At 40.2% G+C, this 14,339-nt stretch overlaps 1 protein-coding gene and 1 long non-coding RNA gene across 14 annotated transcripts in view; both read left to right on the top strand.

Moving 5' to 3' along the window:
* The window catches only part of LOC138763720 (uncharacterized), a 37,215-nt gene extending 36,495 nt beyond the window's left edge, over positions 1-720 (top strand). The window contains exon 3 of the long non-coding RNA XR_011357745.1: positions 454-720. This is a non-coding gene — a long non-coding RNA (uncharacterized lncRNA). The remainder of the gene's footprint in view (positions 1-453) is intronic.
* The window catches only part of LOC138763717 (3',5'-cyclic-AMP phosphodiesterase 4B-like), a 687,345-nt gene that overhangs the window by 226,114 nt on the left and 446,892 nt on the right, over positions 1-14,339 (top strand). The gene's annotated exons all lie outside the window — the stretch shown is intronic.

A 14,339-nucleotide genomic window follows, 5' to 3' on the forward strand; every position in this document is an offset into this window, starting at 1 on the left:
CCTTTATGTCTCTACATTTTGCTCTTGCAATACTCTGATACAGTTTAATCTTGGTTTCCTCTGTCTGCAAGACCTATTTCCAGAATTGTTTAGGCTCTTTTAAATATTTCTTGGCAAACTGTAATCTGATCATCCTATTTCTGTGGCAAAGTAGTGGTTTGCATCTTGCAGTGTAGCCTCTGTATTTTTGTTCATGAAGACTTCTTTGGACAGTAGTCATTGACATACCCATACCTGCCTCCTGAAGACTGTTTCTGATCTGTTGGACTGGCATTGGGGATTTTTCTTCATTATTCTGTCATCAGTAGTGGAGGTTTTCCTTGGCCTACTAGTACGTTAACATTTACTGAGTTCACCACTTTGCTCTTTCTTTTTAATGATGTTCCAAACAGTTGATTTTGGTAATCCTAAGGATTTAGCAATGTCCCTTACTGTTTTATTCTTGTTTTTCAGCCTCAATGGCTTCTTTGACTTTCATTGCCACAACTCTGGTCCTCATGCTGAAAAATGACAACTACAGATGCCAAAGGTCATCAAAAGCTAAGAAGCAAGCCTAGCTCTCTTATGCCTGCACCAATGAAACAATTAAACATACCTGAGTAATTACAAATATCCATGAAACCAAATATCTCAAACATTATGATGGCCTGAAATGGGGAACTATATCAAACCAAAATGTACACAAATAACCTTTAATAAAATCTGGAATGTGCACTTTAATCACGTGAATTGTTTGATTACGTATTTAAAACCATGCAGAGGGGAAAATAAAGGAAAAAAATGAAGAAGGCATTTGGCAAGCATACCTTCATCACTGACACAACAACATCTTCTTGTGCAACCTCTCTCAAGCTTCTACATTGTTCCTGTATTGTTGGGACAGACTAAATGCAAGATTCCAAGCATTACCTCACAGCTCTTGAATTCAATCCACTAAATAATGAACACCAGGATATTTTAAACCATTTTAACCAACCTATCAACTATGCATCAATCATGAGGGATCTGTGGATTTGGACCCCAAGATCCCTCCTCTCTGTTAGGAATCCTGCCATTAACCACCTACTCTGCCTTCATGTTTGACCTTCCAAAGTGCATTACTCCATACTTCTCTGGATTAAACTCCATCTGTCACTTCTCCACCCAACTCTGCATACTATCTATATGTATTATCCACCTGCAACAACTTTCTACACTATCCACATCACCTCCACCCTTCCTTTCATCCACAAGCAACGACCCATGTCCCCAAGCTTGTTAATATAAATGATGAATGATGTTGGATCCAGGATCAATCCTTGCGGCACAACACTGGTCAAAGGGCTCCAATATAAGTAACAGCCCTCCACTACCACCCTCTATGTTATACAATCAAGCCAATTTTGTATCCAATTTGCCATTTCACCCTGGATCACATGTGATCAAACATTCTGAACCAATGTACTCTATGGGATCTTGTCAAATGTCTTACTACAGTTCATGAAGTCCTTCATCATGCTGAATGTAGAGCATGTCGAAAGAATCAAAGGCTTGTTGATCCAAACCAAGGCTTTAATTAACTAGAAGACTGGAGTGTATCACATATAGGTCGACCAGTCCAGAATGACCTGGTCTGGCTAGGAGCAACCCTTTAAGACTTGCCAGTAGGCGTGACTTTGCTCTCAGCCAATCACAGTCATCCTACACTACAATCTGTACATATAGATAATGATAGATCGTGATAGATGGTGATAGAATCTGTACTATCACACTGAGTAACCATGATCAGTCCTTGTCTATTCAATTGCATATTGATCATGTCTCTCAGAATCCCCTCCAATAACATACCCATAACTGATGTTAAATTTGTCATTCCCAGGATTGTTCTTTCAGCTTTTTATTAATGAAGGCACATCGTTACCCACCCTCCAGTCTTCCAGTCTAAATATGATGCAAATGTCTCTGCCTGGGCAATTTCTTCCCTAGTTTTCCATAATGTCCAAGGATACACTTAATCAGGCCCTGGGAATCCATCTACTGTTAATGCATTTTAATACCTGCAGAACATCCTCTTCCATGTCATGGAATATTTTCATGTCATTGCTATTTACTTCCCTGAGTTCCCTCACCTCTATGCCTTTCTTAATAGTCAATACAGATGCGAAATACTCATGTGGTATCTCACTCATCTCCTGTGACTCTTGTGGATTGTCTTTGGGGCCATAAGTTTTCTCTTTAATATATTTAGGATTCTTCTCAACCTTACTTGCTAGAGGCATCTCATACTCCTGCTTTGTCCTTCTTATTTCTCCCTTGAGTGAACTCCTCCTTCCTCTATGCTGCTCAAGAGATTTGTTTGATTTTTGCCTGTCCATGCTGATAAGTCCTATCTCCTTTTTCGTGAGCAGAGCCTCAATATGTTTATATTGTTTTTATAATTATCAGAATCAAAGTTTATAGTTATGAAATTTGTTGCTTTCCAGCAGCATTAACAGTGCTAACATTTATACGAACCTTATTTCAAAATAAATAAGAATAGTGTAAGAAAAAGAAAAAGATAAGGTGAGGTAGTCTGTGATTCAGAAATCTGATGACAGAGGGGAAGAAGCTGTCTCTATGCCAGTGGATGCTCTTCTTCAGGCTCCTGTATCTTTTTCTTGATGAGTGAAGAGATCATGGCCTTGGTGTTGAGGGATTTGAGGATAGAGGCTGTTTTCTGAAGTCACCACCTCTTGTAGATGTCCTCGGAGGGAAGACTGATGCCTGTGATGTTGCAGGACAAGTTAAAAAAACATCTGTAGTTTTTTTTTCTCCCTGCCCTGAGTCTTAGCACTATACCAGACAATGATGCAACCAGCTAGAATGCTATCCATGGTACACCTGTGGAAGTTTTTGAGAATCTTTGATGACATATCGAATCTTCTCAAACTCCCCACAAAGTAGTTGCTGACAAGACATGATTGAATCAACATGGAGGTCCTAGGACAGATCTTCAGAGATGTTGATACCCAGGAATTTAAAGTTCTTGACCCTCTTCACTTCTGAGCCCTCAGTGAGAACTGGTTCATGTTCTCCTAGTTTACTCCTGAAGTCCACAATCGTCTCCCTGGATTTGCTAATGTTGAACACAAGTTTGTTGTTATGACACCACTCAATGAGCTGATTTATCTCCCTCCTGTACGTTTGTTCATTGCAGACTGTTAGTGTGCTGACAACCGTCATGTCATTGGTACAGATAGAATTTGAATTATGACTTATGGTCACTGGTCCCAAAGTACTCTCCCAAAACCACCTCAGTCAACTGCCGTGTCATAGTTCCCAGCAGAAGGTCCAATATTGTTAAAACACAGAGATGCTGAAGGAACTCAGCTGGTCTTGCAGCATCCATAGGAGCTAATGATATATTACTGATGTTATGGGCCTGAGTCTTTCCTCAAAATATGAAAAAAGAGCAAGCAAGTGGCCTATATTGAAGAAGAGGAGATGTACAGGCCAAGAGACAAAAGGTGTTAATTAGATATGATAAGAAGACAGGAGAGCAAAGATAAGAAATGATAGAGGGAGGACAGTGTAGTTTTTAGCTCTGTGAAGGGAGACAGAATGAAAAGGGAAGAGAGAGAGGTAGAGAGAGACAGAGATAGAGGAAAGCAGACAAGGAATAGATGGGGAGCACCTAACAGAAATATACTCCAAGAAGTCAATGTTAATGCCATCTGGTTGGAGGGTGCTCAGACTGAATATGAAGTGTTGTTCCTCCAATTTTTGAATAGTCTCCATCTGGCAATGCATGGATAGACATGTCAGCAAGGAAATGGGGCAGGGAATTGAAATGAGTTGCCACTGAAAGATCACGCTATTATAACAGACAGAGCCAAGGTGCTCAACGAAGGAATCTCCCAGGCTGGATCCAGTCTCTGATGTAGAGGAGACTACAATGGGAGCGCCAAATACAGTAGATGACACCTGCAGATTCACAAGTGGGGTGTTGCTTCACTTGGAAGAACTGTTTAGGGGCCTGAATGGTGGTGATGAAGGAGGTGTCCTTCCTTCTCAGGTTTACGTTAGCCCCCCTCAGTCTTTTGAATCTGCTGATTTGGTATTGTGATAATGTTATGCACAAGCTACTCACATTCTCCTACATTTCTCGTGCAGTGACCACTATTAGACCACAGTGAAAATATAGTTGAGCCTAAATACTGACAAAGCATTAAATACGACAAAACTGATTAAGGGCTAGGGCTAAATTATCCTTTATTTTAGCCTTCCTGATTAAAAAGGTTACTTTCTGAAATTATAGTAACTATACATTCAGGACAGATTATAAAATAAAGATATAAGATAGAATGGATTTGAGTAACTCAATTAAACTAAATTATGTAGGGATTTCTATGAAATATTTTTTAATGCCCTTTGATGATGGGGAGTTTTAACATGGGTTCATAGCCACCTTTATTTACTCTGATCACCATCACTTCAGTTATTTAGATATAGCTTTGTCTAGGAATCACTTAATAGGAACAGACCATTCAACTGTGTGTCCTTTCTGTTCTCTTCCTTTGCTGTTTCCTTCTTAAAAGATAGCTGAATCTATTTTTAAATACTGGGAAGTGATGCTGCGACTGTTTAAGGTGTTGGTGTGACCAGGTTTGGAGTATTGTGTTCAGTTCAGGTCTCCAAATTATGGGAAGGATATAGATAAGGTGGAGAAGGTGCAGAGAAGATTTACAAGGATGTTGTCTGGCTTAAAATTCCTAGGGTACAGAGAAAGATTGAAGAGGTTAGGACTTTATTCATTGGATTGTAGAGGGGTCAGAGGGGATTTGATAGAGGTGTTTAAAATTGTGAAGGGAATAGATAGACTAGATGCAAGTAGACATTCCCCCTGAGAGCAGGGGAGGTTGAAACAAGAGGACACAAGTTGAGGGTAAAGGGAAAAATTTTAGGAGAAACATTAGAGGATGCTTCTTCACTCAGAGAGTGGTGGCTGAAGGGAATAATCTTTCAGAGGAAATAGTTGAGGCAGAGTCAATTCTTTCATTTAAGAGGAGGCTGGATATATACATGGATAGGAGGGAGTTGGAGGGTTATGGGTGGAGAATAGGCGGGGGGATCTAGCGGAGTTGTTTGAGTGAACCGGTGTGGACTTGAAGGGCCGAGATGGCCTGTTTCCATGGCATAAACTGTGATATGGTTTTATGGTTATATGATCTTTGTGTCAATCATAATTTTAAGTCCCTCTGGTGATAGTGCTTAGCTGGGAAAGTTCCCATGCTTGGTCTTTAAAGATACAGTTTTATACCTAATGACTTATACTCCACAGCTGTCTGTGGCAATGAATTCGGAAGATTCAACACCCCCTGCATAAAGAAATTCCTCCTCATCTCTGTTCTAAAGGGACATTTTGTGCTCTGAGGCTGTGCTCTTTGGTCCTGGACTCCCCCACCATGGGAAACATTTGCTCCATGACCATTCTATCCAGCTTTTCAATATTCACTAGGTTTCAGTGAGATCACCCTCATATTCTGTCTCAGAGCCATAAAACACTTCTCATATGATAACTCTCACTCTAGGGATAATTCTAATGACCCTCCTCTACGATGCTCTCCAATGCCAACACACCCTTCAACAGATAAAGAGCCCAAAATCGCTCACAATACTGCAAGTGAAGGACAAACCAGAAGGATGAGTACAGGGTTAATGATTGGTTACCTAAGAGAGTGGATGAACAAAGGGATTTTGGGGTTCAAATCCATACATTCCTTCAGGTCACCACACAGGTTGATAGGATAGTTAAGAAGGTCCAGGGGATACGGTTCTTCATTAATAAGGGGATTGAGTTCAGAATCTGGATTTATTGTCATGAACAAACCATGAAGTTTGGCGTTTCTGGCAGCGTCATAGTGCGAACATACATATTATAACTATTTTACGACATTACTATAAAAATAATAATAATACTATTCATACTGCACAATGAATAAGACCGTGTCGTTGGTTCCTTGATTATTAAGGAACCTGACGGCAGCGGGAAAGAAGCTGTACTTGAGCCTCTGAGTGCTTATCTTTAGGCTCCTGTACCTTTTTCCCTGATGGTAGCAGAGTGAACAGGACACGGCCTGAGTGGTGGAGGTCTTTGAGGATAGAGACTGCTTTTTTTTAAGACACCATCTCATGTAGATGTCCTTGATGGAGTGAAGTCTAGTGCCTGTGATGTCGCAGGCCAAATTAACAACCCTCTATAGTTTATTCTTGTTCTGAAAGTTGGTGCCTCCATTACCAGGTAGTAATGCAACCAGCCAGAATGCTCTCCTGTAGAAGTTTATGAGAGTCTTCAGTGACATACCGAATCTTCTAAGACACCCCCCAAAGTATAGCTGCTGGCGAGTCTTCTTTATGATTGTATCAATGTGGAGGCTCCTTGGAGATGTTAAAACCTAGGAATTTGAATTTCTTGACCCTCTCCACTACTGTGCCCTTGCTGAGGACTGAGTTACGTTTCCCTGACTTCCTCCTGGTCCACAATCATTTCCTTGGTTTTTCTGACATAGAGTGCAAGATTGTTGTCATTACACTATTCAACGAGCTGATCTCTCTCCCTCCTGTAACGCTTCTTCATTGCCTTTTGTGATGCTGCCAACAATTGTAGTGTCATTGGAAAACTTATAGGTGGCATTGGAATTATGCCTGACCACACCGTCGTGGGTGTCTAACGAGTAGAGCAGTGGGCCAAGCATTCATCCTTGGGGTGCGCCTGTGTTGATGATCAATGAGGAGACATTTCTAATTTGTACTGACTATGGTCTTCCAATGAGAAAGTCAAGGATCCAGTTGCAGAGGTGGGTACAGAGGCCTATGGTTTGTAGCTTCATGACCCGCACTGAGGGAATAATGGTATTGAAGGCTGAGCTGAATTCAGGAGTAGAGAGCTCATGTTGCATCTTTACAAATCTCTGTTAAGACCACATTGAGAATTGTGTTCAGCTCTGGTCACCTCATTATTAGAAAGGATGTAGAAGCTATGGAGAGGGTGCAGAGGACATTTACCAAAATGTTGCCTGGATTAGAAAACAAGACTTATAAGGCAAGGTTAGTAGAACTGGGACTTTTCTCTTTGGAGCGTAGAAGAATAAGAGGAGAATTGATAGAGGTCTCCAAGATTATGAGAGGCATAGATAGGGTGGACAGCCAGCACCTGTTTCCCAGTGCAAGAATAGTGAACACCAAAGGACATGTGTACAAAGTTAAGGGAGGGAAGTTTAGGTGAGACATTAGGGGTAAGCTGTTTACGCAGAGAGTTGTGGGTGCCTGGGATGCCTTGCCAGGGATGATCGTGGAGGCTGAAATATTAGTGGCTTTTAAGAGACTCTTAGGCAGGCACATGGATGAAAGAAAAATGGAGGGTTATGGGGTAGGGTGGGAATATATGGGTTGGCACAACATCGAGAAGTGAAGGGCCTGTATTATGCTGTAGTGTTCTATGCTGTCATTACATCCCTGCTTTTATATTCTATCTTTCTCAAAATGAATACTAGAATTCTATTTGCCTTCCTCATTAAATTCAAGCTAACCTTGAGGGAATCTTGCACAAGGACTCCTAATCCTTCTTCACTTCTGATTTCTGAATTTGTTGCTTGTTTAGAAAATAGTCTCCACATTCATTCCTTCCACTAAAATCTATGATCTTGCAGTTCTGAACACTGAATACCACCTGACATTTCCTTGTTCTATCTCCTAACTTGTCTCAGTCCTTCTGCTTAGTGCTTCCTCAACATGACCTGACCCTCATCCTGTCTTTGTATCATCCTCAAACTTGGCCACAAAGCCATCAATTTTATCATTCAAATCAACACATATAATATGAAAAGATGTGGTCCCAGCACAAAACCCTGTAGAATACCACTGGTCTCTAGCAGCCAACCAGAAAAGACCCCTTTTATCCATGCTCTGCCTCCTGCCAGTCAGTCAATCTTCCTAAGATGTCCATGCTATTCTCTTTCCTGTAATGCCATGGGATATTTTTTCTCACTTCACAACTTTGTGAGCGGAACTTTGTCAAAGATCTTCTGAAAGCACAAGTAAGCTACATCAACCAGCTCTCTTTAGTGTGTCCTTCCTGTTATTTTCTCAAAGAATTCCAAAAGGTTTCTCAAGCAAGATTTTCCCTTAAGGAAACCATGCCAATGTCTGCCTATTTTACTGTGTGCCTCCAAATACCCTGAAACTTCATCCTTAATATTAGGTTTCAAAATGAAACAGTGGCAGGCTCACCAGCCTGTAATTTCCTGTCTTTTGCCTTCCTCCCTTCTTAAAGAGTGGAGTGCCCTTTACCATTTTGTATTCCTCTGGAACCATTCTGGAATGTGGTGATTCTTGGAAAAACCATTGCTAACGTCTCCACAATCTCCTATTCTTCTTCCTCTAAGAATGGAGAAATATCAATGTGGTATTCTTCACAGGTCACCCAGTAAAATAATAATAACATAACAATTACAGCACGGAAACAGGCCATTAGGCCCTTCTAGTCCGCACCGAACCAAACACCCCTTTCTAGTCCCACCTCCCTGCACAATGCCCATAACCCTCCATCTTCTTCTCATCCATATACCTGTCCAACCTTTTCTTAAATAATACAATTGACTCCACCGCCACTATTTCTCCCGGAAGATGATTCCACACAGCTACCACTCTCTGAGTAAAGAAGTTCCCCCTCATGTTACCTCTAAACCTCTGCCCCTTAATTCTTAACTCATGTCTTCTTGTTTTAATCTTTCCTCCTCTTAACGGAAATAGTCTATCCACATCCATTCTGTCTATCCCTTTCATAATCTTAAATACTTCTATCAAATCCCCTCTCAACCTTCTACGCTCCAAAGAATAGAGGTCAGATTGGGTTCATCTAAACTTCCTCATTGCCACTGGATGTATTCACTTCTGCATCCAGCCCAATTGCTGTACAATTATGGCTAGCATAAGAAATGAGTTGCTAAAGTGGAAATTTCCCCATATGATAAAAGTTGTAATCATTTTGGCCGGACTTTATTGGGATTATTTAATTTAATGATCTCTGATTTTACATTTATGAATTGCAATTAATCAGTGGAAATTATACTGTGAGAAAGAATAAAAGTGGGGAAAAAAGTTGGCTAATTCAATTCTTTCCTTCCAATAACTATGCTCTCTTAAACTTTAAAGTTTCTGCATTTATCCTCTCAGGCCCATAACCATAAAACTCACAGAATCACTATTGAACCCTAGCCTGAGGGCCACCATGAAAAATTTAATTGTCCCATCCCTGCAACACCCAAAAATTGTATCCTGTGTGTAAATTAATCATTTGTGTCTGACATATCTGCAATATCGTAGTGTTCTTGTAAAACATGCATTTATTCAATTCCTTTCTTACCAATAAATAATTATTGGTTGACTAGCTGCATTCTTACCCATCCATAATTAATGGGTGACTAGCTGCATTCTTACCCATCCATAATTAATGGGTGACTAGCTGCATTCTTACCCATCCATAATTAATGGGAGACTAGCTGCATTCTTACCCATCCATAATTAATGGGTGACTAGTTGCATTCTTACCCATCCATAATTAATGGGAGACTAGCTGCATTCTTACCCATCCATAATTAATGGGTGACTAGCTGCATTCTTACCCATCCATAATTAATGTCTGACTAGCTGCATTCTTACCCATTCATAATAATAGGTGACTAGCTGCATTCTTACCCATCCATAACAAATGGATGACGAGCTGCATTCTTCCCCATCCATAATTAATGGATGACGAAATGCATTCTTACCCATTCATAATTATTGGCTGACCAGCTGCATTCTTACCCATCCATAATTAATGGGTGACTAACTACATTCTTACCCATCCATAATTAATGGGTGACTAGCTGCATTCTTGCCCATCCATAATTAATGGCTGACTAGCAGCATTCTTACCCATCCATAATTAATGGCTGACGAGCTGGATTCTTACCCATCCATAATTAATGGCAGAACAGCTGCATTCTTACCCATCCATAATTAATGAGTGATTAGCTGCATTCTTATCCATCCATAATTAATGGGTGATGAGCTACATTCTTACCCATCCATTATTAATGGCTGACCAGCTGCATTCTTACCCATCCATAATTAATAGGTGACTAGCTGCATGCTTGCCCATCCATAATTAATGGGTGACTAGCGGCATTCTTACCCATCCATAATAATAGGTGACTAGCTGCATTCTTACCCATCCATAATTAATGGCTGACGAGCTGCATTCTTACCCAGCCATAATTAATGGCTGAACAGCTGCATTCTTACCCATCCATAATTAATGAGTGACTAGCTGCATTCTTACCCATCCATAATTAATAGGTGATGAGCTACATTCTTACCCATCCATTATTAATGGCTGACCAGCTGCATTCTTACCCATCCATAATTAATGGCTGACCAGCTGCATTCTTACCCATTAATAATTAATGGGTGAATAGCTGCATTCTTACCCATTCATAATTAATGGGTGACTAGCTGTATTCTTACCCATCCATAATTAATAGGTGACCAGCTGCATTTTACCCATCCATAATTAATGGGTGACTAACTACATTCTTACCCATCAATAATTAATGGATGACTAGCTGCATTCTTCCCCATCCATAATTAATGGGTGACTACCTTCATTCTTACCCATCCATAATAATAGGTGACTAGCTGCATTCTTACCCATCCATAATTAATGGATGACTAGCTGCATTCTTCCCCATCCATAATTAATGGGTGACGAGCTGCATTCTTACCCATCCATAATTAATGTGTGACTACCTTCATTCTTACCCATCCATAATAATAGGTGACTAGCTGCATTCTTACCCATCCATAATTAATGTATGACTAGCTGCATTCTTCCCCATCCATAATTAATGGGTGACGAGCTGCATTCTTACCCATTCAAAATTATTGGCTGACCCGCTGCATTCTTACCCATCCATAATTAATGGGTGACTAACTACATTCTTACCCATCCATAATTAATGGGTGACTCTCTGCATTCTTACCCATTCATATTTAATGTGTGACTAGTTTCATTCTTACCCATCCATAATAATAGGTGACTAGCTGCATTCTTCCCCATCCATAATTAATGGATGACTAGCTGCATTCTTACCCATCCATAATTAACGTGTGACTAGCTTCATTCTTACCCATCCATAATAATAGGTGACTAGCTGCATTCTTACCCATCCATAATTAATGGGTGACTAGCTGCATTCTTGCCCATCCATAATTAATGGATGACGAGCTGCAGTCTTACCCATCCATAATTACTGGGAGACTTGCTGCATTCTTACCCATCCATAATTAATGGCTGAATAGCTGCAGTCTTACCCATCCATAATTAATGGGTGACTTGCTGCATTCTTACCCATCCATAATTAATGGCTGACTTACTGCATTCTTATTCATCCATAATTAATGGGTGACTAGCTGCATTCTTACTCATCCATAATTAATGGCTGACTAGCTGCATTCTTACCCATATATAATTAATGGCTTACGAGCTGCAGTCTTACCCATCCATAATTAATGGGTGACTAGCTGCATTCTTACCCATCCATAATTAATGGATGACTAGCTGCATTCTAACCCATCCATAATTAATGGGTGATGAGCTACATTCTTACCCATCAATAATTAATGGCTGACCAGCTGCATTCTTACCCATCCATAATTAATGGCTGACCAGCTGCATTCTTACCCATCCATAATTAATGGGTGAATAGCTGCAATCTTACCCATTCATAATTAATGGGTGACTAGCTGCATTCTTACCCATCCATAATTAATGGGTGACGAGCTGCATTCTTACCAATCCATAATTAATGACTGACTAGCTGCATTCTTACCCATCCATAATTAATGGCTGACTAGCTGCAGTCTTACCCATCCATAATTAATGGGTGACTAGCTGCATTCTTACCCATCCATAATTAATGGGTGATGAGCTACATTCTTACCCATCCATAATTAATGGCTGACCAGCTGCATTCTTACCCATCCATAATTAATGGCTGACCAGCTGCATTCTTACCCATCCATAATTAATGGGTGACCAGCTGCATTCTTACCCATCCATAATTAATGGCTGACCAGCTGCATTCTTACCCATCCATAATTAATAGGTGACGAGCTGCATTCTTACCCATCCATAATTAATGGGTGAATAGCTGCATTCTTCCCCATCCATAATTAATGGGTGACGAGCTGCATTCTTACCCATTCATAATTATTGGCTGACCAGCTGCATTCTTACCCATCCATAATTAATGGGAGACTAACTACATTCTTACCCATCCATAATTAATGGGTGACTAGCTGCATTCTTGCCCATCCATAATTAATGGGTGACTAGCTTCATTCTTACCCATCCATAATAAATGGATGACTAGCTGCATTCATCCCCATCCATAATTAATGGGTGACGAGCTGCATTCTTACCCATTCATAATTATTGGCTGACCAGCTGCATTTTACCCGTCCATAATTAATGGGTGACTAACTACATTCTTACCCATCAATAATTAATGGGTGACTAGCTGCATTCTTCCCCATCCATAATTAATGGGTGACTACCTTCATTCTTACCCATCCATAATAATAGGTGACTAGCTGCATTCTTACCCATCCATAATTAATGTATGACTAGCTGCATTCTTCCCCATCCATAATTAATGTCTGACTAGCTGCATTCTTACCCATCCATAATTAATGGCTGACTTACTGCATTCTTATTCATCCATAATTAATGGGTGACTAGCTGCATTCTTACTCATCCATAATTAATGGCTGACTAGCTGTATTCTTACCCATCCATAATTAATGGCTTACTAGCTGCAGTCTTACCCATCCATAATTAATGGTTGACTAGCTGCATTCTTACCCATCCATAATTAATGGATGACTAGCTGCATTCTTACCCATCCATAATTAATGGGTGATGAGCTACATTCTTACCCATCCATAATTAATGGCTGACCAGCTGCATTCTTACCCATCCATAATTAATGGCAGAACAGCTGCATTCTTACCCATCCATAATTAATGAGTGACTAGCTGCATTCTTACCCATCCATAATTAATGGGTGATGAGCTACATTCTTACCCATCCATTATTAATGGCTGACCAGCTGCATTCTTACCCATCCATAATTAATAGGTGACTAGCTGCATTCTTGCCCATCCATAATTAATGGGTGACTAGCGGCATTCTTACCCATCCATAATAATAGGTGACTAGCTGCATTCTTACCCATCCATAATTAATGGCTGACGAGCTGCATTCTTACCCAGCCATAATTAATGGCTGAACAGCTGCATTCTTACCCATCCATAATTAATGAGTGACTAGCGACATTCTTACCCATCCATAATTAATAGGTGATGAGCTACATTCTTACCCATCCATTATTAATGGCTGACCAGCTGCATTCTTACCCATCCATAATTAATGGCTGACCAGCTGCATTCTTACCCATTAATAATTAATGGGTGAATAGCTGCATTCTTACCCATTCATAATTAATGGGTGACTAGCTGCATTCTTACGCATCCATAATTAATAGGTGACCAGCTGCATTTTACCCATCCATAATTAATGGGTGACTAACTACATTCTTACCCATCAATAATTAATGGGTGACTAGCTGCATTCTTCCCCATCCATAATTAACGGGTGACTACCTTCATTCTTACCCATCCATAATAATAGGTGACTAGCTGCAGTCTTACCCATCCATAATTAATGCATGGCTTGCTGCATTCTTCCCCATCTATAATTAATGGGTGACGAGCTGCATTCTTACCCATCCATAATTAATGTGTGACTACCTTCATTCTTACCCATCCACAATAATAGGTGACTAGCTGCATTCTTACCCATCCATAATTAATGTATGACTAGCTGCATTCTTCCCCATCCATAATTAATGGGTGACGAGCTGCATTCTTACCCATTCAAAATTATTGGCTGACCCGCTGCATTCTTACCCATCCATAATTAATGGGTGACTAACTACATTCTTACCCATCTATAATTAATGGGTGACTATCTGCATTCTTACCCATTCATATTTAATGTGTGACTAGTTTCATTCTTACCCATCCATAATAATAGGTGACTAGATGCATTCTTCCCCATCCATAATTAATGGATGACTAGCTGCATTCTTACCCATCCATAATTAATGTGTGACTAGCTTCATTCTTACCCATCCATAATAATAGGTGACTAGCTGCATTCTTACCCATCCATAATTAATGGGTGACGAGTTGCATTCTTGCCCATCCATAATTAA

The sequence above is a fragment of the Narcine bancroftii genome, chromosome 5 (genome assembly GCF_036971445.1).
Source record: "Narcine bancroftii isolate sNarBan1 chromosome 5, sNarBan1.hap1, whole genome shotgun sequence".
NCBI lineage: Eukaryota > Metazoa > Chordata > Chondrichthyes > Torpediniformes > Narcinidae > Narcine > Narcine bancroftii.